This window comes from Chrysochloris asiatica, unplaced genomic scaffold, assembly GCF_000296735.1.
Source record: "Chrysochloris asiatica unplaced genomic scaffold, ChrAsi1.0 scaffold00016, whole genome shotgun sequence".
Classification (NCBI taxonomy): Eukaryota; Metazoa; Chordata; class Mammalia; order Afrosoricida; family Chrysochloridae; genus Chrysochloris; species Chrysochloris asiatica.
Genome location: NW_006408534.1, coordinates 6,730,857 through 6,758,763, shown reverse-complemented (window position 1 = coordinate 6,758,763; position 27,907 = coordinate 6,730,857). Strand labels below are relative to the sequence as shown.

Genomic DNA, 27,907 nt, shown 5'->3' with positions numbered 1-27,907 from the left:
TGTTCAAACACGATTCACATCTGACCATGAGGAGGGAGAGTTTGTTGATGTATTGTTGTGGTTCTGTTTCTCAAAGTTCAAAGTCTGGTCTTCAGCTGCATCAGAATCATGGGGGCGGGGGTTGCTTTCTAAGTGTTTATTGTGAACCGAGTAATAGTTTGCATGCAAGAACATCAGCTTTACACAATCATTTCATTGCATTGATTACAGGCTCCTCCATGCATCAACATTCAACAGTGTTTGCTTCCATTCCCTATATTTTTTGTTTGTTTGTGTGTGTGTGTGTGTTTGGTGGGGAAATGTACACAGAAACACTGAGGAATATATCATTTAAACAACCAAAGGGCACATGCTGTAAGCTTGCCTCCTGGCCACCAGTACCCAGTCCGTCTCTTTCCATGAGTCCAGAATTCTCAGGGTGCTCCCTCTCTGCCTCCATCTCTGGTGTTGCTGCTTCTCTGGACAGGGTCTCTCATTCTGCTTATGCTCTTCTCTCTTGACTGACGGTTTCTAGACTGTAAGATTAGCTACTCCCTTGTTTTTGTTACAAAACTTCTACCTTTACAGTTGTGACCATCGCAATTAGTCATGATAACAATTTCTCACTATTGAATCATAAGAATCTTAACCCCATCTCTTTTCACCAGACCCATCTAGACACAATGAAAATTATTCAGTGGGGACTCTACCTTCCTATGCACACTCCTAAACTAGACGCCTTCTTGAAAAACATGTAAGCCAGTTGCTTTGTGCTTTTATTGCCCCCTCATTTGAGGTAGCCAGTACCTAAATTGCCCGTCCCTATCTACCCTGTGTACAGAGGGGAAAGCATTGATACTTGATGTGAAGGTTCCTTCCCTCTCAGTTGGTATGTTGTGCTACTACATCCATAAATATAGGTCAAGTTCATCAGTTTGTAGCAATTTACACTCGTTACCTTTATCAAAAATTTATATGTATTTTTTAATCTTCCTCTAGTCGAGTTCTGATTATCAAGCCATTGAGGCTTGGTCAAATGGGTACTATCGGAAAGTTTAGGCATTCTTGTGCATCTCCCCTCACTTCATATCAGCTGGATGCTTCACTCTCAGCTCTAGCACTCCTTGGCGCTGTCCTTGTCCACGGGCTCAGGCATCCCCAGGTCTTACCACACTTCATACCAAGCAGCCCTTCCTCTTCTCTCTCTCATTTCCAGGTCAACAGGAGTCAATGGACCATGGTCGAATTCAGCCCATTTCTTCTTTGCTGCCTTTCCCCCTCTTCCACTCATCAATAGACCAACATGGTCGCCAGCAAACTTACATGCCTACTCATGTGTTCCCTTTGAATTTCAGTCTTGGAGGGGGCTTTGTCCTGAAGGAACTTGATTGCTTGCCTTGATGGCTCCCCTTGAGTGTGCTTTTGTTATCAAGTTCCCTTTCTAATATTTTGGTCGAATGCTTATCCTACGGTGCCACACCAGGATGCATGTTTATTTCAGATGAAACTTTTTCAACTACTGGTTTGCACTGGATCACAAGGTCGGTGTGTACTGCAAGGTTGGCAGTTCAAACTCATCAGCTGCTCCTCAAAAACCATATACAGGGCCGCTGTGGGTCAGAACAATTTCTTCTCTGTAACACATGGGGTTGCCATGAGTTAGAATCAACGATGGCAGTGGGTTCGGATTTTTTGATTTAGGTGTTCATCTTTAGCAGCAAATTTTCTCCAAGCAATATAAATTCACTGGAAAAAACTGATAACATAGTTTGCCGTAGCAATTTGATAGATGTTCTGTTTTTCACTGTATTGCAGGTAGATGAAGGAACCATTTAAAAGTTTAAATGTGGACCCATAATTTTTTCAAATAAAATTAGGTATTCATAGTAATACCTTGAGGAGTAATGGAAAATTCCAATTCAGAACCATGTGCAAGAAAACTTAGCATAATCCAGTCCTTTTTCATTGCCCACATTCTCAGTTAGAACAGCATGTTTCTTCTGCTATGGCTAAATGTTGATTAATTGATGTTTTGTTTGTAATATATTTCAGAAATGGAAAGAATTTCAGTTAGATTTGCATTGTAATAGAATTAAGGTATATAAGTTTGTCTCACAGGCTTTTGCTGCCAAATTTAGCATTTTGAGAGACTTTTAAAAAGATAGTGTAAAGACCGATTATTGTATCCTTTCAGATATGGACTTTAAAAATTGCACTAATTGAAAGTACCAAAGCACAGTTTGGGGGCCTTCTCTTCAAAATAAAAAGCAATAGAAAACTGGGAAGCTGGAAATCTTGCTTCTAAATGTAGTCCTTTTTTCAGACAACTCTAAGTCTCTTGGAGAAACCATTTGATCCCTCTGAGCTTCAGTTTTCCAAATAAGAAACAGTAGAAATCTATACAAATCACTTGGGGATCTTGTTAAAAATGTACATATCTAAGGTGGAAAAGCAAACTCTCAGCAAGAGGTCAAACCAGAATGAGAAATTCTGACCTATCTTTGGGATATTAAATTCTTGATTCTTACCCCAAGGCTTTAGAACCAGAAGGCTCTAAAGAAAGATGATTAGAACCCTTACTGACTTTGGATAAATTGCTCACCTGAGTCTCACGTTTCAAGATTCACTCCATGAAATTGTTTTGTGTATTGAATAAAATATGAGAAAGCGCCTAGCATATACCGTTTGACATTCAGTGTGTTTCTCCTTTCTCCCCACTTTAACCTTCCTAATACAGAGGAATCAATCCTCTTAAGATGTATTTGCATGAACAGTATGTTCCAAACAATGTGGAGAATGCAAAGATAGGCATTCAGCTTCCCCTTGAGTATATAATCTATGCCAAGAAATACAATTTTGATATCAACGCTTAATGTGAACTAGAAAAGTGATATTTTTATCACTATACAATGTCAGTAAGGGAGCTGGAATTTAGAGAAAGAAGACATTGTGCACTTTGCTATCAAATAATACCACAGTTCACATGACTTTGCAATACAATTAAACAACCTTTGAATGTTTTGAGATGTTATTGTCAAGTTTTAATACAAACACTGGTAATATGTACCTTGCCTCTCCTGATTTTCATTGCTTTGTATTTCAGAGATAAGGATATTGGTATGCTGCACTGAGAAGGGCACATCACTGCATTAAATGCAGCACTTGAATTTAATCACATGAAAGCATCAGACAACCCCAAATTAAGAGACATTCCTTAAAATAATCAACACTGCAGGTTTCTGGATTGGATCTGGGGCGAGAAAAAGTTCATTAGTGGGATTACTGGCAAAATTTGAATGAAACCTGTAGTAGATTAGCAAACAGTATAAAGTATCCTCATAATCTCCTGGTCTTGTTTAATTATACTTTGTTGTATAATACATTAACATTTGTGAAGCTGGATGAGAAGTTTACTAGAATTCTTTTGCTGTTTTGCAACATTTTTATAAGTCTGAAAGTATTTCAGAATAAAAAGTTAAAAAAAGAATAGGCACAGAATGAGCTCTTCTATATAGCAGAAATCCTACACAGATTACAACAGCTCACATAAAATATCTCATGAGAATTGAGGGGAACTCAGAGGTCACAGCAAAGGCATTCCTAAATTTAAAAATACTTTGACAGGTTTCAGTTGACCTATAGCCCCAAACTAAAAAGATCAAAATCTTATCTTCAGAACTTGTAGTACTCCAGGATTGAATAGGGTTCACTGGCCAAAACTAACAAACATCTCCTCCTCTCCCATCCCATAATAGACAATAAATTTATCGGGTTCCCTTGCAGTGGGAATTGACCTTTAAATCGTCTTCAAAAACGTTGTTGCTAACTCTTCTAAATAACAACATGCTATAATTCCAGTCCTGGTGTGGTGCTGCAGGTTAATGAGCTAGACTGCAGGGTCAGTGGTTCAAACTCACCAACCGTTCATCAGAAACGCTATACAGGGTTGCTGTGGGTCAGAACTGACTCCACAGCCCTTAACAACATTATTTCAGTAAGGAGTTCTGGTGGTGCAACAGTTTAGTGCTGCGTGGCTGCTCACCTAAAGGATGATGGTTCCAACCCAGCCAGCAGCTCTGGGAGAAACACTGGGGACATTTCTTAAGGTTATATACCCAAGAATAGAATTAGTGAAATAGACTTGCAACTGGTTTGGTTGAGTTTTTGTTTTCAATTTGCGTATCCTAACTTTGGAACCCCTACATGGCTCAAACAGTTAAACTGGCTGAAAGGTTGGCAGCATTTGAACCCACCCAGAAGGACGTCCAAGGAGTGTCCAGTTGGTAAGCTTCTGAAAGATGGTAGCTTTAAAGTCCCTATGGAGCAGTTCTGTGAGGGGCCTTCAAAAAGTTCATGGAAAAATGGAATGAAAAGGTAACAGAATTTTCCTCAAAACAGTTTGAAACCACCTCTGCATACATGGGGTTGCAATGAGTTGAAATTGACTACAGCAACAGCATTCTTGTTTTGTCGAGGTCCAGATTGCACTCTAAAGTGATTGTTGTTAGTAAGTGCCTTCGAGTTGGTTCTGACTCATAGAGCCTTTAACCACCAACCCTGAAGATAGCAGTCCAGTGCTTGTGCTACATTGCCACACTGTTGTTGCTGTTGTTGTTAAGTGCCTTTGAGTGGGTTCCATGTAGGACTTCCAAGTGACCCTGTATAAGGCTTCCAAGAAGCAGCTGGTGGGTGTGAATTGCCGATCTTGTAGTTGGCAGTCCAGTGCTAATCCTACAAGGCCACACCAGGACTCCAAAATGCTTTCTGCACTCTGAATTCCCACAGGTAGTAATGCACCAGGTGGGAGCATTCTCTCATCCCTACCCACATTTCCTATTCTCAAGCTTTCTACTTTTAGTCAAATAGGTATCAAGTGACATCTTACTTTAATGTACTTTTCTCTGATTGTGAATGAATTGCATCTGCTTGTTAGTTTTCTGGGGTTTCTCTTCTATTAATTGATGGTTTATAACTTCTCTTAGAATTGATGGTTTATAACTTTCTCTTAGGATTCCTGTAGGGACTACTATTAACTTATACTAGTCCTAGTCCTTTTTATAGGTTTTATGTTATAGGTATTAATTCCTTGGTTTTAGACAATACAAATGTGTCATCGTAGTGTATTATATATCTGTTGAATAGAACTTCATTTAAGAATTTAATCATAAATTAAGAATAAATCATAAGTCATAAATTCAATTATGAATTTAATCATAATTTTTCCTTTGATTTTTGCCTTATAGTGTTGGGTGTTTTTTTTTTTTTTTTTTTAAAGGAAAACTTTCCTTGACAGTAGACAAGAAACATATTCTCCATTTTCATGTACTAATTATGAGTGAATTATTAACTTTACCTTTTACATTTAAGTCTTTAATCTATCTGGGATCTTATTTTAAATGTATAATTTAGTGAGAATCCAGCAATCTGTCATGACCCATTGATCTGTGTTGTCATGGTGTCACCTTGATTGTATATTAAGTTCCCACATATCTGAGGGGGTCTTCAAAATGTTCATGAAAATGCATGTTATGAGAAAACTATGCCTGGGTTTCAAAAACAATTTATACAAAAATAAGCTTGTACTAACTTGTTACAACATGTCAGAACAGGATCTAAATGAGTTCTGATATGGTGCTGTAGAATAAGCACTGTACTACTAACCACAAAGTCTGTGGTTCAAACCTACCAACCTTTCCTCGGAAACCATATTATACAGGGTCACTGTGACTTGGAATCGACTCAACAGCACTTAATAACAACAAGAAGGATAAAACATTAGTTTGAAAAGAGCCACTATCAGAGTAACATGAATTCTGTTAAAATTGAAGGAGGAACCAACATCAAATTTATTGTGAAGCTTGGGTAGAAGAATGGTGAAATCATTGATTCTTTATAAAAGGTTTTGGGGGACAATGCCCCAAAGAAATCAGCAGTTTGCTGATAACTTTTCGCTTTAAGAAGATATTGAAGATGAAGCCTGTAGCAGTAGGCCATCCGCATCAGTTTTCAAGGAAACAGTGTTGTTCGTGGCTTAATTGAAGAAAACTGATGATTAATAGCAGAAACACTAGTCGACACTGTCGACATCTCACTTGGTTAAAGTGAAATCAAGATCCTGAAGACAAAGCACAATCAAAGCAATGACTACCAAGGGTAGCGGTCCAGGCAAAAGTGAACTGGTCGAGAACTTAGGTCATACATAGCAGCAGAATTTGGGGATGCTGAAGACATTTTGCTTGCTGACTTTCTGAAGGGCAAAGGGTGATAAAATTTGCTTATTATGAGAGTGTTTTCAGAAAGTTATCCAATGCTTCAGCAGAAAAACACCAGGAAAGCTTACCCAGAGTGTCCTCCACAGCATTGTTCCTGCTCATTTCTCTCACCAAACAAGCACCTTTTTTTCAAGCTTCTTGGGAAATCATTGGACCTCTACCCTCCGGTCTGATTTCACTCCTTCTGACTACTTTTTGTTTCCTAATCTAAAACAAAACAAAACAAAAACCTTTAAAGGGCACCCATTTTCCTTCAGTTAATAATATAAAAAAGACTGCACTGGCATGGTTACATTCCCAGGGCCCTCAGTTTTTTAAAGATGGACTAAATGGCTGACATCATTGCTTTTAACAGTTTCATGAAGTTGATGGAGATTATATTGAGAACTAAGGTTTATATTTTTTATTTCTTTCTTTTCCATTTCTCCACGAACTTTTGAAGTCCTTTTATTGTACTGGTCTATTTGTGCTTGTTTTTTAAAAACATCTGATTTTGGTTTTTTTATAACTGCTTCATTCTTTTAGGATATATTTTACATATTGAAGACCCATTTTCTTTTTAATTCCAAAGATATGTATGTTATACCAGCTTTCTAGTTTTCAGAACATACTAAGTATTTCAGTCCACAGTGATTTTTATCTTCCTCTGAACTCACTCATAGTAGTCATTTTCTAGCATACTGATTTTGCTTTTCTTAAAAGTTTGATTGAATTATTATTCATTTCCTATATGATTACTTTTTACAGGTTTATATCTTATATTTCCATTAGATGTAAACTTTCAAAAGGCATAAGTGCTTCCATGTCTTTGAATTTCCAATGGTAGCTGCCGCTAGCACAGAACCTGGATTAGTACACCATTTAATAGGCTCTTGGTCTGCATTTTTGATATGATGGATGTATTTGTAACACTCCTGGTGTGGCACTGTAGAATCAGCACTGGACTGCTACACAGGGTCATCAGTTCATACCCACCAGCTGCTCCGCAGAAACCCTATACAGGGTCATTATGATTTGGAACCCTTTAATATGTGCTTACCAACAGCAACAAAAAGGGCAAGGAAAGATAATAGGACAAGTATACAATTTCTACGTCCACTAATTGAACAGTTAACTGTACCTTCTGAAGCAGGATTTTTTAAATCCATTAGACTTTTTGCTAATTTGACTCTCCATATAAAATTAAAATTTTGATTTACCATTTTTTCTTTTCTCTTATTTTTAGAAATTGCATTTTATTTAGAGTTCTTTAATGAACCCAGTGAAAAGCAATTGTGCTAAATAAATCATATGGACTGCAGAGTAATACATTATAATTAAAATTCCATTATCATTTAATTAGGCATTCCATTATTAAATTGGTGTCTCTGACTTCTCCTGGTCTCTGACTAATCCTGAAACAAATTCTTCTTTGTGGACAAATATTAGCCTGGAATAATTAGAGTATTCATCTAAGCCAAAGCTTTTCATTAAATCTCTTTCTGATTAAGATAGCTCCCCAAGTACAGACTGATTTAATTTAATATGATTTATCCACTTGTGTATCAAGGTCTGGTGGAAATTGTTTTTAATACCAGAGGATTAGGAATATTAAGATCATCTTTATATTCACAAATTTCTCAGGTATTTAACAATTTGTTGAAGAGTATACCTAGGTCTGATGCCTCTTTGCTTAATTCAATAGTATCACAAGTGCTATAACAGATCGTCATTGAAAACAATACCCTGATTCTGTTTTCTATTAAAATGTTGGCGCTTAGAGTTAGAACATTCTTGTGTTACTTGGGTTTGGAATCTATTTTTATTCCAACTACTTGCTTCAGCACACTTAATGTGTTTTTTTTCTATTTTACCAGAAGTACAGTGTTTTTAGAAACAAGTGGATCATGGATAAATATTCTGCTTTAGGGTCCCCATGGACATGAATGTATTGTGTCCTTCTATAGAATTGTCTTGGACTTGACCATTAGTATCCCGCCCCCTGCCCTTTACCTTCCTTCTGATTTTTGTATATTTCTCATTGCTGGGTACTTTATACATACTAATTTGTTGTGAATGTTTTTATTTCTTTATTACTTAGTCAGCTTTATCCCAACTTTCCTCTTTTACTTGGTTAAAGTGTGACCTCACCACCTACTCTCCTACTTTTGACCTTTTTCTTCAGCCCTTTTTGTCCAGCTTTTTTTATTTCAATTGTCTTTTCACTTCTTCCCCTCCTCCACTAGTATGCATGAGAAAGTGTGTTCTGCGTGTGCATATGACTAATGCTACATGAGTTCAACAGCTGGAGCCAAAGCAAACAGGCTGTCTAATTTACTACAGCCAAGAAATTCTGAATTACTGTCATTTTTATATAATACCAAGAAAGCCCATTATGAAGCAAACTAAATGTTTTGTCCTGATCTTACTTTTAAGTTCAGTTTTAAGACGTCCCAGGGAAGGGTAAGAGAGATAGTATGTGTGTGTGTGTGTGTGTGTGTGTGTGTGTGTGTATGTATATATATATATAAAGGATGGGATGAGGTGGGGGAAGAAAGGGATTCTGGCATCCTGGACTTTTGAGGTCCCATTTCCAGCCGTCTCCTTGAGAATTGCTGTTCCATGAAGTTAGCACTGCCTTCCCTGTCTCTTCAATCCTCTCCACCCATTTGAATGGCTTTTTATTTGACAACATTGGCACTGACCAACACTGATAGAAGGAGGGTACCTTGGAAGCTGAGGGATCCCAGGCCAAGCCAGACTAAGATTCTGAACAGGTCTCAGCCTGGTGTGAGGGTCTAGAAGCACCACAGCAGCAGAGAAGGAGTTAGAACTAATAGGATGATGATCTATAGCACCGATGAAAATCTGTAGCCACTTGCAGAAGATAAATCCCTGAGGAAAGGTCAAAATAAAAACAGGAGTGTTGGGTAAGTAAGGTGGCAATTATTGGTTTCAGAATAATGTCTGCTCTGGTCCAAGTGCCAGCTCTCCGAGACAGTTTTTTCAAGCTAGTGGGAATCCCGTATGTCTTATGGGTAGGAAGAAAGGGGAGGGGTAAGCACAGTAGAGAATTAATATGCTTTACTGTGAGGCAGTGGTGGTTTTGTTTAAAGATATATTCTTGAGAATTGATTAAGAAACAAATGCTTCTATTCTAATACCTCTGTTAATGCAGAGGCTGCATTCCAGCATGTTTAATGAAGTTTCTTTTGTTGTCAGAGGGAAAACGTACAAAAAGCAAAAGGAATTGTGTTCCAGAATTTTAAGAAAGAAGACTTGCAATTTAAAAATAGCATTCAACACTTAATACTGTCCACTATGCCATAAACCAGAAAAATTCATTGACAGGCTTACGGTTAGAAGAGAGGGAGGGAAATACATGATATGAAACTCACTTAGTTTTTTAAACCTACAGTCATTACCTATCCACTGTGGACAGAGATCCCTAGCACCCTGTTGTGACAGCACCTTGTAGATGTCCTGGTATTGGTAATTTGCTTCCTTTACCTACTGTTACCACCACCCACCTGTGATCTTGACTTCCCAGCATGTAACCTGAAACCTCTTAGGATCTTACATTGCTGATAGCACAAGAAGAACACCAGTGCTTCAGTTATACTATAGCAGAGATTGCATATATAGAAATAAGGGCAGAACTGTAGCTTCTGGAGCTTAACAGAGGAAGTCAGACTCACAGGAAGGCAGAAGCATGAATTCTTGGCTGCCTTCTCTCCGTACTGGTTGGAAAACCATTGATCACAGTTATTCTTCAGCTGCATTGTACCACAGTGCAGGCTATTAGAGAAGGCTTTATGCTTATGACGCTCACCCAAACAGAGAGGGAAGCTCAGCTCTGTTGCCCCTCTCTGCTTATGCAATTGATGTATTCAGTAGATTATCTACTGAGCATGTTGAAGAAAGAATGGGATATACCAGTGCATAAAAAAGAAGAGAATCCTTGCCCTTGTGTTGTTTAGATTTTTCCAGGTGGAAAACAGGCAGTAAATCTAATATATAGTATGTCAGTTGATGATAAGGTCTTTGGGAAAAATACATCAGAGAAGAGGAAAGCCTGCTATTTTATTTTACTTTATTTTTTAAAGCTTTTATTGTGTATTGAGTAAATGAAGACTTACAGGGCAGATCACCATTTTTACATTCGGCAAATCATTGTAATGGTTACAATCCCCTCCATGCACCCTTAGCTAACAGTATTTACTTCTATTACCTTTTTTTATGTATACATATATATTGTACAATATATTCATTTAAATGTTGAAAGGGCACATTTTGCAAGCCAGCCTCCTGCCCACAGGCACACTGCTTTTCTTAGTCCATGGGCCTATAGTCCACAGCTGCTCTGTCTCTCTATGCCGTCTCCTCTGCCACCATCTCTGTTGTTGCCGTTTTTCTGGTCAGGATCCCTTGCTCCTCTCATGTTCTTCCTTCTTGATGGTCCTAGGGTCCCCTGTACCTAAAATGACAAATGAACTGCTCCCCCTTTTAGTTTCACCTCTTCTACATTTACAGTTGTGACCATTGCCATTAGAGCTGAAAACAGTTGCTCACAATTTTGTCATAAAACCCTATCCTGCTCATATTCAGACCCATTTGGACAAGAGGAAAGCTATTCAGTTGGGTTTCTGTCTTACTCCCCTCATTCTGGCACAAAGTACTCTGAAGAAAGCTTGTAAGCCAGTCACTTTGTGCCTTTATAGCCCCCCCAGTTTTAGTAGCTGAAGTCTAAATTGCCCATCCCTATCAACCCATTGTACTGAAGAGACATGCTTTATCCTTGATACAGACAATTCTTCCCTGTTTGGTTGGAATTTTGAGTAACCTCATCCATAATCAAGGATCCAGTTGATCAAGTTGTAGCAATTTATACCTGCTTCCTGTATCATACTTCCTTATCTTTATGTGGTCAAACTCTGCCACGATAGGTCCAATGGGTACTGTCTGCGAGTCTGGCAGTTCTCATACGCCTTCCCCCTCTTCAGATTGACTGGCTGCTTCATTCTTAACTTGAACCCTCAGTGGCAAGGTCAGTGTCTTTGGGCTCTGGGGTTCACACATCACCCTGAACTTCAAACCCGCCAGCCCATCCTCTTCTCTTTCTCATTTCAAGGTCATCAGGCATCTATGGAATATGGCCAATCTCTGCCCATGTCTTCTATGTTGATTTCCTTCCCTCCCACTCATAAATTGACCAGGACATTTGCCAGTGAGCATACAAGACTATTTGTGTGTTCCTTTTGAATTTCAGTCTTAGGAGTTTATCCTGATGGGTTGACTTTTCTTGTCTTGATGGCTCCACGGCAAACAGCTTGCTCGATATTGTCACAGCCAAGCAGTCTGTTTTTCTTTGTTTGTTTGGATGGTTTTCTTTCTTCACACACCCCCTCACCCCTTTTCTTTCAAGAAGTATTTTCTATTCTTCTTTTAGAAGACTGGCCAGCATGTCTTTTCAATTGAGACTGTCCCACCCCTGAAGGTTCTGGGTGGGGCTCAGGATTCCACCTAAGACCCCATGCTCCACCAAGGCTTAACAAGAAACCTGTTTTCCTGGGAACATTCTAGACCCCTTTTAGATAGAATCCAATCTGTTATAGATGCTTGCCATTTAAAATAGGATGGTTGGGGAAGGCCTCACTGAGAAAGTAAGCCTTTGGGGGGATCAGCATCTCAGTCAGAAAGAACAGCAAAGGTCCTGGGTGTGTGTGGCTGGAGCAGAGGGATCCAGGTGAATAGGAGTAGAAAACAAGATCAGAAGATAATAGGTTGCTAGGTCACAAGGAATTTTGTCAGTTGGCATTCTCTCTGAATGAGATGTAATGAGGGTGGAAGGGAACTTATGATGTAGTGATCCACATTATAAAAGGATTAGTCTGGCTATTATACTGAGAAAAATCATTAGGGAAAAGGATGGGCAAATAGGGAGAGCAATTAGAAAGGCATTTGCAGTAATCAAGGTGAGATTATTGTGGTAGATTAAGGTAGAATTGGTGAGAAACAAATTATTGGATTCTGGATATTATTTTGCAGATAGAACTAACAGCATTTTGTGATGGATTAGATATGAAATATGAGACGTGGAGAGGAGTCAAGAATGACTACAAGATTTTTAGCCTGAGCTTGAGGAAGGGCAATTTTGCCTTTAACTGAGATAAAGACCTGGAATCACAGGGTTTGGGGGATGGGGAGAATCAAGAAGTAGTTCAGTTTAAGACAAGTTAAGTTTGAGATAACATGAGTCTGAAGGAAAGAGGCAGGCTGGAGTTAATTTTTTTAAAAAGTGGGGGGAGGTATCAGGGCATATTTGGTATTTAAAGCAGTAAGACTGGAAGAGATCATGTAGAGAGCGTAGACAGAGAAGAGTAAACTCCAAGCCCTGGGACCCTCCAATAGTTAGAAATCAAAGAGCTGAGAACAGAGTAGCAGGTGAGGCTGGAGAAAAGAGTCATGTGATCAGGAAACCATGATCAAAAGTGCTTCCAGGAGAGAGTAAGTCATTGGTTACATAAAGATTATCAGTTAAGTTTATAAAAGCAGTTTGGGTGGAGTAATGGGGAAGAGCTTGATTGGCATGGGTTCAAGAGAGAAATGAAACAAGAATTGTGCATTCCTTGATATACAGCTCATCAAAATGGCAGTTTGGGTATTCTTGACGGACTCAAGTCATGCTCCATTGAGTTTTGGGAACAAAAGGTAGTCTAAAGGGAAAAGATCAGGGCTGTGGGGTAGAAGTTTTCTTAAACTTTATGCATAATAAGACCCCATGATCATCTTGGGTCCTTTGAGAAAATCTATCAAGATTCATTTGGAATCCCCAGAAACAATCACCTTCTGAACTGACCTCTCTGACTTGAATTAAACTGGCCAGCAGATCGCAGAAACCACTGTTTTGATTGCACCTTGCTGTCTGGTTTGTATTGATGAATCCCTAGTTACAATTTGATCTTGCTTAGCAGACTGTTGAAAAGATCATTAGCCGATCTCACAATGCGCTGGACACCCTGGACACCCAAGCTGAAAGTTTGCTGAGGCCAAGGTGTTCGCTTAAAATTGAAAATGCTGAACCGTGTGAGATCTCAACTTCAGTAGCTATGGCAGCAATGGTAATTCTACAGTCTTCTACCAGTTTCTGGATTTCAGCCACGGTTTCTTCATTCGTTGAAGTTGACAGTCTTCCCTCTGTTAGCTCATCTTTGAGGTCTTCCTGACTTTTCTTAAAATGTTTTATCCATCTAAAAACTTGCTTTTTGTGGGCTACAAAACTTCAATAATTTGTAAGCTGTCTATCTTGGCATTAGCTCTAATATCAAGATCATTTGGCATGAAAAACCTATTTTTTAAAGCACTCTAGCAAGACTAAGGCAACTGTTGCTGAGAGGATTTATCAGCAGCCATACTGGTAGTGTAGTAGTTACGAATCGGGCTGCTAACCTCAGGGTCAGCAGTTCGGAACTACCAGCTGTTTCACGATGGAAAGATGAGGCTTTCTGCTCCCACAAAGATTTACAGCCTTGGAAACCCTGTACAGGGTCGCTATGAGTCGGAACTGACTCCAGGCACATAACAACAGCAACATACATACACTGATCACAGAGACATGCTTAAACATGTTTTGTTTGGAATAAATGCATGCATGTTTGAACTGGAACCCTAGTTGCAATACTGTTTCCCTTACCCTTGTATTTTAGTTTTTTGTTTTTGTGGGGGGTTTTTTGCCAAGCGTTCTGTTTACTGTTCTGCAGCAGAATGCCTGATGGACAGACTGGGTTTCCGGCGGGCAAGGAGCTAGTGCTGACAGACTCGGGAAGACATGATTCTGTAAATAAATACTCGACAAGACTGGTGGGGAGGGGGTGGGCAGCAGGCGGCGCCTGGATTCTGGGGCCTGCAAGATGGGGAATCCCCCCGCCGAGATAACAGCTTGCACACCTGCGGTGCCCACAGGTTGGCCTGGTCACAGTGCGCTCCGGCAGCGTGCGTCTTGGCCCCCCAGAGACACGATGTGGTCGGGACAGAGACGGGAAGAGTTCCTGAAGGTCTGTGGTCCCTAGGGTGGGGGTGAGCTCCCATGGCTCTCTGGCTGCTGGCAGCCGTGTGGGCCCCTAGATGACCTTGAGCTCATCATAGAGGACCAGCACGAAGGACCCGCCCATGCCGCACACCACGTTTGACCAGGCGCCCTTGGAGGCCTTGACCCCCTCGTCCTTGAAGATATACATGCCTGGTGTACATGGTGTCGGCTCCTTTGCATCGGGATTGCATCATCATGCGTCCGCGCACAGTGTGGAAGGGGTAGGATATGACGCCAGCCACCGTCTATGCGATCATGCAGCTGACCACGATGTGTGTGTTCTTGGGGTCGGGCAGCATGCCTTTGGCCGTGTCGTAGACACCGAAGTAGGCTGCACGGTTGATAATGATGCCCTGCATGGACACGTTGAAACCCTGGTACAGGCTGCGGATGCCGTCCGATTTGCTGATATTCACCAGACAGTCTCCCAAGCCCTTGAACTCACGCTCAGTGCCAGACTTGCAGACGTCGGCCGCCAACCACGTCCTGGTGAAATCCAGCAGGTAGAGGAAGCACAGCGAGGTGGTGCTGGTCACCCCACCGGAGGCCAGGTTGCCGACGAAGTAGCGCCAGAACTGCGTGTGCTTGACCACGCTGCCTAGGAAGACCTGCTTGTCCTTGTCCTTGAAAGCGAAGTTGAAGGGCCTGGGTGGGGAAGTATCGGATAACATTGGCCCGGTTTCCGCGTCAGAAGGACAACATGCTCTGTTCTTTGGAGATACCCACGATGCAGTCCATGATGCCCGTGTATTGCTTGTCAGCCACAATCTGCTTGCTGGCGTGCTGCATCTGCAGTAGCAGTTTGACCCGCTCCATTGGGGTTACAGCTGTCTCAGAGATGGCAGTGGCAATGCTGCCAGCCAGGAAGTCCTTGGCACAAAGGAGATGGTCTGTTCCGTCATGGTGGCAGAGTGAGCTGCGAAGCGGGCAGAGAGTTAGAGTGAATGCACTTGGGCTTGGAAGGTGGGCCCCTCTGGCTCCTTCGCAGCCACCAGACCTAAAGGAGTACTTTAGTTCTCAACCATTAGAATGTAAGAGGATGTCGATTCTCTAGATGTTAACTATCCATACATTTCCAACTGAAATTAAACAGAAAGGTCTGTTTTTATTACTCTAGTGAGATTGTGTTGTGCGGATTCATAGGAATTGATCCCTAAATAGAAGTACTTTCTCCCCTCCACTCCTTGTCTCCTCATGCATGTTTTCAAAGAAGGTATCATCTGCTACTTAAAGCTTGGTTTATATCAAGGTCTTCCAAACTAGATTCTACCCCTTCTACTGCTCAAATGTAACACCTCTGCTTTTTTTCTGGAACTTGTCAGAGATTACTAGAAAATAAATTACTAGAAAATTCACCCTCTGCATGCATGCAATCACCCCATTTTCATAGGTGCTTTGAGAAGTTTGTTAACATTGAGGAATATGTAATTGATGAAATTTGGAAAATATTTAGAAGACTTTCTTTTCTGTGAACCTGCCTAATCCAAGGTCAAAGACACAGAGAAAAGACATTGTTATGTTGTATGTTCCCTCCCTTGTATCAGCAATCCATTTTAGACTCCTCAGGATGCAAGAAAACAGTGTGTACTAGACTCCCATTGACCTGGAGATGAGAGAGAGAAGAGGAAGGGGGCTGGTTGGTCTGAAGTGTGGTGAGACATGGGGACTCCTGAGCCCATGGACAAGGACATAGCCACAGAGGGCTAGAGCTGAGAGTGAAGCATCTAGCTGATATGAAGTGAGGGGAGATGCAGAAGAACACCCAAACTTGCAGGTAGTACCCGTTTGACCTGGCCTCGATGGGTTGATGATCAGAACTTGACTAGCAGAAGATAAAAAATAATTTTTTTTTATAAAAGAAATGAGTGTAAATTGATAAACTTGATCTATATTTATGGATATTGTTGTTGTGTGCTGTGGAGTTGGTTCTGACTCATAGCCACCCTGTACAGGATTTCTGAGGCTGTAAATCTTTACGGGAACAGAAAGCCTCATCTTTCTCCCATGGAACAGCTAGTAGTTTCGAACTGCTGACCATAAGATAAACAGCGCAACTTGTAACCACTACGCTATCAGAGCTCCTTATTTATGAATGTAGTATCTCAAAATATCAATTGAGAACAATTGAGTCGTCACATCAAGGATCAATCCTATCCCTCTGTATACAGGGTAGATAAGGACAGGCAACTTAGACATTGGCTACCTAAAATGGGGGGGGGATACAAGCACAAAGTGACTGGCTTACACGTTTTCAAGAGGAAGTTCAGTTTCCGAGTGTGAGGGGAAAGGTACAATATCCACAGAATAGTTTTCATAGTGTCTAGATGGGTTGGGTAAAAAGAAATGGGGATAAGATTCTTAAGATTCAATAGTGAGTAATTGTTATGACGAATTGCAGTTGCCACAATAATAAAGGTAGAAGTTCTGTAACAAAAAAGGGGTAGTAGTAAAACTTACAGGCCAGGAACAGAGGACCCTAGGACCATTAAGGGAGAAGAGCACGAGTGGAATGTGGGACCTTATCCAGAGAAGCAGCAACACTAGAGATGGAGACAGAGATGAAGGCATGGAGAAATAGAGCAGGGGAGGACTCTAGACTCATGGAAAGAGAAAGGCTGTGTGCTGGCACCCAGGTGCTAATGGCCAGGACGCAGGCTTGCAGAATGTGCCCTTTGATTGTTTCAATGATTATATATTCCCAAGTGTTTTTGTGTACACCCCCCATAAAAACAAAAAACAGTATGTACAGTGGACAACAGCTATTCAAAACCGAAACTATACATCTACAAATGTAGACTGCCACCTATATGGTGTTTTGGTTATTTTAAAAGAAATAGAATGCTTGAGGTTTTTTTCCCACTTGGGTTAATAATAGCATCTGTCTTTGAGCCTTGTCAACGTATAATAAAAAAGAAAAAGCAGGAAGATGTAGCCTATTTTCATCCAAAGCATCAAAGTGCTATGTGGTATTATTAGTGTGTCTGCTCTCTTCTTTGGAAATACTTCTTGTTTAATTATGCAAAGTACTTTTTCTTTTCTTTTTTTTTTAATTTCAAAAGATAACCCATATACTATTAGAGAATAAAATCTACTGTTTGGCATCTTGGAAGAACCTGAGCCATTTGTTTTTCAGTTAAGGTACACATGGCCTGACTCCTTATCCTCTCAATAGAAAAGAGCTGCCAGTTTTGCCGAAATATACCTTCAGTTCAGTAGTGGCACCTTTTCACCAGTTGGAGAACTGGACATACCGGAGACCTGCATTTGAAACTTCACTGTTTGTAGGTTTGAATATCCCCTGTGCTGATCTATACTTCTTACCACCATCACCACCTCATTTAGTGTTTTTGAATTCTGTATGGTAAAATGTAAAGGGCAAAGATAAGGCAGAGTGCATGATAATTCTATTAGAGTGTAAAGACTATGAAATTCATTCCCTGACAGAATATTTCATTTGGTCATTTCGAGAAGGAGGCTATGAGCAGGTGATGGTGGAGAGAAGTGAGGGAAATGCCTTCCGAATAGGCACAGCCCTGCATAGAAATGTCTCCCAACCTACCACTCATTAACTAGAGTCTTCTGTATTAACAGGCTCTGATAGCGTAGTGGTAATGAATCGGGCTGCTAACCTCAGGTTCAGCAGTTTGAAACTACCAGCTGTTACGCGGGAGAAAGATGAGGCTTTCTGCTCCCGTAAAGATTTACAGCCTTGGAAACCCTGTACAGGGTCACTATGAGTCGGAACCGACTCTATGGCACATAACAACAACAACAACAGGAGAAACCGTACAGTTGTGGTTGGATTGGTCCTGGTTGCTCAAGAAAATCTAGTTTAATAAAATCTTCCATCCTCAGTCCTGCTGAGGTCAAGCTTACTGAATGGGAATTCTAATTTCTGAATAATTGAAAATGTTGTTTTGTTGTTGTTGATGTTTGTTTGTTGTTAGGTGCCATTGAATTGGTACCAACTCATAGCAACCTTATGCACAGCAGAATGAAACACTACCCGATCCTGGGTCAACCTCACAATTGTTGCCATGCTTGAGCCCATTCATGTTGCCACACTGCCAATCCATCTTGCTGGAGGTCTTCCTCGTTTCTCTGACCCTCCACCTTACCAAACATGATATCCTTCTCCATCAATTGGTCCCTCCTGACAACATGTCTGAAGTATGAAAGATGAAGTTTGACCATCCTGACCTCCAAGGAGCACTCTGGCTGCACTTCTTCCAACACAGCTCTGTTTGTTCTTTTGGCAGCCCATGGCACTTTCAATATTCTCATTCAACACCATAACTCAAAAGCATCAATTCTTCTATCACTCATCTGTCAGTTTGTCATACTGTGGTGGCTTGTGAGTTACTGTGATTCTGGAAGCTATGCCACGAGTATTTGAAATACCAGCAGGGTCACCCATGGTGGACAGGTTTCAGATGAGATTCCAGACAAAGACAGACTATGAAGAAGGAGTGATGAACTACTTCTGAATATTTAGTCACTGAAAACCTTACGAATAGCAGAGAAACGCTGTCAGATGTTGTTGTTGTTGTTGTTAAGTGCCATCGAGTCGGGTCCGACCCATAGCGACCCTGTACAGGGTTTCCGAGGGTGTAAATCTTTACGGGAGTAGAAAGCCTCATCTTTCTCCCGCGGAGCGGCTGGTAGCTTTCAGATATAGTGCAGGGAAAATGAACCCCTCAGGTTAAAAGGCACTCAGAATGTAACTGGGGAAGAGCTGCCTCCTCAAAGTAGAGTTAACCACCCACCGTGATGATGAGAATGGAGTAAAGTCCCTGGGAGTAAAGCCTTTGGGACCTTCATTTGCTGATGGGGCACAACTCAAAATGAAGGGAAACAGCTGTGTAAACATTGTTGTTAAGTGCTGTAGAGTCGGTTCCGACCCATAGCGACTCTGTATAGGGTTTCCGAGGAGTGACTGGTGAGCTTAAACCACTGACCTTGCAGTTCAAACGGCTTTGCAGTCTGGCGCATTAACCCACAGCACCTAACCAGGACTTGTTCAGTACCATTAAATCGGTTCTGTCTCCTAGCAACCCTTCTAAGGAGTGGCTGGTGGGTTGGAACTGCGAACCTTGTGAACTCCAGTTGAAAATAAAGCAGCTTAATTTGGGGTCATTTAAGGAGAATAGGAGTCCTTGTGTGGCGCTGTAGGTTAACGCACTGGACTGCAAAGTGGTTTGAATCACAAGGTCGGCGGTTCAAGCTCACCAGCTGCTCCTCGGAAACCCTGTACAGGGTCGTTGTGGGTCAGAACCAGTTCGATGGCACTTAACAACAACAACAAAGAGAATAGGCTAGGAGATGGGACACAGCCAAAGGTAGTTAAGCAGCTGCCTTGAGGCCATCTTGGCGACCAAGGAAAGTTTAAAAATGCTGTGTGCCACCAGAGACTGTTCACTATTCTAGTTATCTTACACCAGAAGGGATCAGGAACTAGGCCCCACCCACAAACAGTACCCCTCTCAGCAGAGTTTCTCCTTTCAAAGGAGAAAATGGTCCAAAGCTTTCTCTTTTATATGCAAACTTCAGTGTGTGGTAAAGCTGGTAAGGGAGTAGTAACTTTAGACTCTTTGGGGACTGCTTTTACAATTTTAAGCCACATTGTTATCACACAGATTTTTTAGGTATACAAGATTAGAATTTAGACAGTGCTGTAGTTTAGATAACTAGAACAAAGTGGGTGGTAGGGCCTGGGAGTGATTAGCTGAAAATAAATTCACATAAGATGCAATCCTATTTGCCTTCTCTAAAACTGTAGCAAAATTCTTAATCAGAGTATTATGTACATGATGTGCTAAAGGATGACAGTAATATAATGCAATATTAAAAGACACTTGAATGCAAACACTAATCTGCATAGAATTGATTTCTTAAGTGTAGATTTCCTTTACATACCGGCTGACACACACCTTTTTTGTCTTGTATGTGTGTGTGAATATCTGAAATTTGCTAGGCAGTTGATATATATTTTTTGTAGCCACACCCTATCACCCCCTACCCCACCCCCACCTGCCAATGTAAACATTCCCATATTGCAAATGAGATATCTGAGGCCTGGGGTCCCCGGATTACTAAATCAGACCAGGTGAGTCTGACTCTATATGCAGTCTTCAGAAGATAGAGTAGCATAGCAGAGAGGCTTTGGAGCCAGACAGAACTGTTACGTGAGCTTCACCTAGTGAGTTAACATCTCCTTACTTCAGTTTCTGCATCTGTAAAATGGGGATAATGTCAAGGGTTGTTGTGACATTTAGAAGTAACTGTACGAGGGGGCTTCAAAAATTTCATAGAAAAATTCCATTATCTTTTCATTTCATTTTTCAAAGAACTTTTTAAAAATTTCTTGTATTCTGAATGGGTAAGCCCTGCTTTCATATCCTTAGTAATTTTATCTCCCTATTTTCTTTTGGATTCCTTTTATTTCCCTAGCATTCAAGATGAGAAGTTTCTCTGTATTTCTTATTTCCTCTTTAATAATGAAGCATTTAGGGCCATAATTTTTCTCTTAAGTACAATCTTCACTATGTTCCCAAAATTCTATTTTTTTCACCCCTATTTAGATAGTTCCACTGGAGAAAATGTTTAACAGTTGGCTTCCATAAAGATTTACAGCCTTGGAAACCCTGTGGGGCAGTTCTCTGTCCTGTTGTTGTTGTTAAGTGCCTTTGAGTCGGTTTCCGGGAAGACGCTGATGACTTTGAACTGCAGATCTTGAGGTTCAAACCAAAGTTGTTAGTGGTGGTGGTTATGTGCTGTGAAGTCAGTTCCAACTTATATAAACCCTACATAGAGTTTCTGAGGCTGTAAATCTTTACAGGAGCAAAAGGCCTCATCTTTCTCCCGCAGTAGTTTCGAACTGCTGACCTTGAGGTAACCACTACAAGCAATCAACATTGACAGTAAATAGCAAGGATTTGTTTGTTCTTTATTGTTGTTGTTTAGTGCCTTTGTGTTGGAGTTTTCCCATGAACTTTTTAAAGCCCCCTTGCAGGATTGCCAGGCCATCTGAAACTCCTTGAAGAGCATGTTGTTGTTTTAAGTGCCAATGAATTGGTTCCAACTCAGAGAACCCTGTATAGTGTTTCCAAGGAGCTGCTGGTGGGTTTGAACCGACAGCCTTACGGTTGGCAGTTCAGTGCTTACTGACAGTGCCACACCAGGACATAAGAGTCTATAAAAATTAAACTTGAAATTACTACTCAATTTCTTTATGTATTTATTTATTTTTTTATCTACTAGAGCTATCCAGTTATGAAACAGGTATACTGAAACCTGTTGTTAGTGCCAATGAACGAGCCTGTTCTGACTCATAACAACTCTGTATTAGGTTTCCAGTGCTGTAAATCTTTGCAGTAACAGAAAACCTTATCTCTCTCCCACAGAGCTGCTGGTGGACTCAAACCACTAACCTTGTGGTTCACAGTCCAGTATTACCCCACAGAGCCACCACACCCCCCACTGAAACCTGTACTATAGTCTTACCATTTCAGTTTCTCTTTGCATTTCTGAGTTTTCCTTTTAATATGTTGTTACTACTTTGATTCATATAGGTGTTTGACTAATTATTTTTTTAAAAAAAAACTGATCCTATTGAAAAGCTATTAAATAAAGATGAGCCATTCCTAGTTAAAACTATAGGAAAAATGAGAAGTTAACTACTTAAATGTAATACTATGAGGCTTCAGAAAGCTCTTGTAAAAATTGAATTAAAAGGTAATTGAATTATTCCACAATCTTTCTGAAGCCTTCTCATATTTTTACCAAATTTCAACATTAAATATTAACCGCATATAATGAAGCACTAAAACTCAAGTTTCAGCTAAGTTTAAGAACTATTCGTTCTTCTTATTAAATGCTAATGAAAATATTTAAGAAAAGAATACCATAAAGATTGGAAAGTTAAGACTAAAATTGTCTTTTGCTCCTAAACAAATCTAAAAAGTCAAAAAGAGTCAAGTAAAAAATCTTCTAGAATGAAAAAGAAAATAAGGTAAAGATACAGCAAACAGCAGACCTTCTGTATTCTATCAGTGGGTCCCTAATAGCAGAAATAGGAACATGTATTCCAGTCACAAGAGTGACAAAAACTAAAATTATTTAGAAACACATTTTATAAGAAAACCACTAAAGCTCTGTGAAGAAACCTGTAAAATTTTTAGTGGAAGAGAAAACAATGAAACAAATAAAAGAAAAAACCTTTTTTTCTAGGATTTGTTGTTGTTGTTAGGTGCCATCGAGTTGGTACCGACCCATAGCAACCCTATGCACAGCAGAACTAAACACTGCCCGATCCTGGGCAAACCTTACTACTGTTGCCACGCTTGAGTTTATCGGTGCTGCCACTTGGCCAGTCCATCTCGTTGGGGGTCTTCCTCTTTTTTCTCTGACCCTCCACCTTACCAAACATGATGAGTAGACAATACAAAATTATAATGTAAAAATGATATAAATGGAATTTCATGATGTTTAGGGAGAAGAAGGGTGGGTGTTCCGGAGTTGAATTAAATGCTATTAAAGTGTACATTGTAAAACAGTTGCTAGAACAAGCCATGTGTACAAAATGTAAAAGAACATAAAGGCAGAGTCAATGGATACCACCTATCCGTGTAAGTATATTTGAGAATCTAATATTTAACCAAGTTGGTATTGCAGTTGAATGGAGAAAAGAGAGGTAAATTAAAAAAAAAAAAAAAGGTAAAAAGTTAACCATCTATTTGAAAGGAAGGCAATATAAGAATCTGTGCCAAAGTGCTGTCTGAATGTACGATTACTGATTTTTTCCCTTCTGTGGGCTTACTTCCATTTTTTTCATGTATCTGTAGAAGCTTGTATTGCTTTTGAAATAAGGAAAAAAGGGTTTTAAAATTTTAATTCAAAGAAATAAACTATCACCTGAAAAAAGTCAGTCAAAATGTTAATTTAAAATTACTAATCTAAATATTACAAATGAGAACCATTAGACTACCAGTAAAGGATATACAGGCCACTGGAAACAGAAAGATATACAAGCAAGGAAGTAGATCGTTCTCTCAAAAATAGAAAATGCCAAAGATGAAATTTCTGCTTAAATTGTAATTATGACTAACTCATATTGAATAATACATGACTGCTTAAGTTAGATTACTTTCAACTGCTTGTGGCAGAAAGTCTGGTTTAAGCCACATTGAAAGATAAGAAATGTAGTGGCACCCACAACTAGTTGTAGTCCAATGGACATGTTTCAAGGTTGGATTTTTGTCACCCAACCACTGCACAAGGACCCAGGTACCCTCCTCTGTCTCTACATTCTGATCTCTTGGGTCTCAGCTTCATTCTATAGGTGATTTTTGTGTGGCTCTGTATTAGGAGCAAGGAAACACCCCCTCATGCCTTATTGTCCTGAAGTTAGTTATGTACCCTTCCTGAGCCAATCTCTGTTAATGGCAATGCCCGTGATAGGCTCAGATGACTCAGGGCTCACCCTTAAAGCCATTATCAGTTTTCTAAACATCTTTGTTTCTGTGCTGTAGACGAGTGGGTAGATTGTTAGAGAAAATAAACCACAGCCTGCACTAAAACAAACTTGGTGTGTCTTGCAAAGAAACTATTCAGGATGCTGAAGTGCCGTGCTATTATTTGAAAGATCTTCAAGTAACAAAATCTTGCATTGTTCAGGAGAGGTCATTGCAAAAAAGCAATGTAGTAGCAAAATTAAATTTTTTACTCTTATTTAGATGCATTATGGATATCAGCACTTTGCAGGGAGTTTTTCTGCTGAGGGGGCATTGAGTTTATGTTAATAGAGGTAGAATGATTTGCAAAAGGATAGCAAGAATGGTCGTACAACTTGAAAAATGCAGTCAAGTTCCCTAAATGTTCATGTAGAAATTGTTGATTTAGCATATGTTTTATTATATATATTTTTCCACAATAAAAACAAACAAAACACTCTGCAAACCTTCCGGCTTTTTCACTGAAAAACCTTGGAATTAGTACTGATTTTTTTTTTTTTTTGCCTTAATTTTACTTGGTTTTGTATTTTAGACATTATTCATGAAATAAAGGTATAATAGATAAGTTCTAGGGAGCCTTGGTCGTGTAGTGGATAAGCATCTTGACTGCCAACTGAAAGGCCAGTGGTTGGAACCCACCAGCTGTGCTGTGCATGGAAGAATGGCATAGCAATCTGCTGCCATAAAGACAACAGAGTTAGAAAGGTCATCGAGCAGTTCTGGTCTGTCCTGCTGGGCCACTATGAGTCAGGTAAATGCTGTTTATAAATGATCACTTGGGTTATTTGTTGTGGATTTAGCAGCAAATCTGTGATTTAAATTTGACATTGTTTATTTTCAAACTCAGTCCTCAGCCAATGAATTCTGTTACTCATACCTTGCTTTTCATGATCTGCTAATGTACCATGTGGTTAGCAATCCAGTATTTATCCTAGTTTGGCAACACCAGTACTCCTTTAGAACAAATCTCTAAAGACCTGAATTCAGGTTGAGTAAGCAAGGTTGTTCATAACTATTCCATTTTTAGTTTCACCTTTCCAGCTGAAGCTTGAATATTAAGTTCAAGGGTTGTTCTTTATTGGGAAAAGTTTAGGGACTTTCTGTGACTAAAAAGACAAGGCAGGAGGAAAAGAATGCTAGAGCATATAGATCATCAGCTTCTAAATCTGAATGCCTTCAGACAGTTGAATATCCATACTTAGCTTAAAATGTCTAAGAAATGAGCTAGTGGGGACTGAGAGAATTCTAAAGCAAGAAGGAGAAAGCTAGAGAAAGGAAGAAGGTAAAGGGTAGCAGTCTGAACTTAAACTCACTGGAGTGCTATTGGTGATTTACTACCTCATTGATAAGTGCCCTCCAGTCAGTTTCAACTCATAGTGACCCTGTATGGGGTTTCTGAGCATGTAAATCTTTGCGGGAGCAGGAAGCATCACCTTTCTCCTGATTGTCAGCTGGTGAACTCAAACCACCAATTTTGTGGTTCGCAGTGTTTATCCTACACAGCCACCGTGCATTAAGCATTCCTCTGTAGAGGAATGAAAGGTGCCTTATTTATTGGTATTTTTAGTCTAAATATATCCAAATCAAAACTGTTCTTCCAAGTGTACTGACTGGTGTCCATTTGTCATGCTTATCAACAACCTTTCCATATCAGTCCCAGTGTGGCACAGGGAATGTCTAAATGATTTCTTAGCTACTAAATGCAACTTCTGTCTTGGTGGATAATTTTTTTTTTTTTAATCTAAAATACAAAGCACAAGATCAGCAACCTCAGCATTTTCTTTTAATACTCATTTTAGATGACAAGACACTTTATTTAAGCTGTCCTAATATATCGAGTAGTCCTGGTGTGGCACTGTGGGATAACGCACTGGACTGCAAGGTGGGTTTGAACTGCAAGGTCAGTGGTTCAAATTCACCAGCTGCTCCTCAGAAACCCTATACAGGGTCGCTGTGAGTCAGAACCAACTCGTCGGCGTGTAAAAACAACAATATATGTAGATTTATAGATTTAGAGCTGGTTCAAGCTTACCAGACACTCATTGGAAACCCTACACAGGGTCACTATGGGTTGGAACATACTTGATGGCACACAACAGCAACAGAAAATAGACTCATGGATCAGACTTTTTAAAAAACATTACAGTGAAATCTAAGAGTTGTTTTTTTGTATATATTTTTGTATATCTGCATCGGGTCACTATGAGTTGGACCCAACTTGATGGCACCTAACAACAACATGATAAATGCAGTAGAGTTGGTTCCAACTCATAGCAACCCTGTATACGGTTTCCAAGGAGCAGCTGGACAGTCTGCATGTATTTGATAATGAAGGAAGGAAAGGAAAGGGAAATTTCCATTCTTACTCTGTTCTATTAAAAATTACTTTGGGTTTTATCAAAAGATACCTTAGTATGGGTAAACCAAGTGGCACTGTAGGATAAGTACTGGACAGCTAACTGCAAGTTTAGCTATTCAAACCCACCAGCCGCTCCTTAGAAACCCTATAGAAGGTGTGAGTGTGAACCATCTGGATAATACTTCACAGACTTCATAGTCTGCTAGCAACATGTCAGCCTCTCTGACCACTGGGTGGTGGCTGCATACGGGTTGCCCTGACTGAAACTAGAACCTGGGTCTAGAGGTGGAAGATGAGGTCGCGACCACTGAGCCATCCATGCCTCCAGGGCTGGAATCGATTTTAAGAAAGAAGTTCCTACAATTATGAATGATTTCTATTGCCTGTACATCTCTGCTTTATAAAGATAACTTTTAAATATGCAGATTAAAACCGCTGCCATCAGTAAAAGCCATTTTACAAACATCCACTTTTGAAAACCAGCCAGTGAAAAACCTGTGATCACTACTGCCCAATCTGTAGTCAGTCATAGGGACAGCATACGTGCACACACGCAACCACCACCACCCTCCAGATAGTCAAGTAAGAGGAAAGCATGTGCAATTTAGTTTCCTACTTACACTAGTAAGAGACTTTTTCTTACATTTTAAAACCACCTTTTCATACTACATGATGGCACAAAAGAGTCCTCAGCTGCTAACTAAAAGATCTGAAATTCAGGCCACCCATAGACACCTCACAGGACCTGTCAGTGTACTCCTGGAAAGTCAACCATTGAAACCCTGTAGAGCGCGGTTCTACTCTAACACACAGGATATTGCCATGAGTCAGAACCCGCTCAATGACAACTAGTTTGGGGTTTTTTGTTTTATTTTTTGGTGTTTTCTCAGTGAACATTAAGAATCACTTGTGGGAGAAGGGCTGGCACTAAAGAGTGTGGAAAGTGATGTAGAGTGACAAAGTATAAAGATGAGAGGAGATACAGTGGGGAAAAGAGGTTAGTCAGGCTATAGGGAAAGTGGCATTGATGAAGACCGTAACCTTGATTGAGGAGAAGGGTTTGGGCAGAAGTGGAAGCAAGACTATTGATTGCAGATTATTTTGAAGGTAAATGAAATGTGAACTCAATTTTGAATCACAGGATAATTGCCTTGACAACTGACAAAAGGTAGAGACATCCATTGGGAGAGGAAGTGAGAAAAGGATAAAGATGATGTAAGGCAAATGGAACATGGATTATGATTGGAGTGGACAGTCTTCAATGAGTGGGGCCTCTGAGGTCTAGGGATAGAGGACACAATAAATATTAAACTAGCATGTATAGTCCAAGTGGATTTTCTCTCTTATGGAGCAGGATAGTAATGACTAATGGTAATAAACAAAAAGTGGCTTGATTTTAAATGCAGATGAGTTAGCAGGTAAGACAGATTAAGAGATGAATCATGCTCATGCTTGGTGTATCAGTGAAAGAGGAGCGCTACTTTCTTGGATGCTTCACAACAACCACCTTCCCACCTACAGATTTTGGTTAGAGCATCCAGACAAGTGGTCAAACCAGCCTTTTCTCAAAAGGTAAATATGTTACCTCTGGCAACTCTTTTAGAAAGCTTTTCCCTGTGGCTTCTAGCCACTGGACTTGTCTTTACTTTAGACCCAAACAAGTCCTGCCTGGTTGGCTAGACATTCCCAAACAGCTACTAAAGCTTTCTTTCTTGAG

General features: G+C 40.2%; 1 protein-coding gene and 1 pseudogene across 1 annotated transcript in view; one reads left to right on the top strand and one right to left on the bottom strand.

The window, feature by feature from the left end:
* Window positions 1-27,907, top strand: part of LCLAT1 (lysocardiolipin acyltransferase 1) — a 301,927-nt gene that overhangs the window by 270,056 nt on the left and 3,964 nt on the right. The gene's annotated exons all lie outside the window — the stretch shown is intronic.
* LOC102823273 lies at window positions 14,351-15,248 on the bottom strand (annotated as a pseudogene).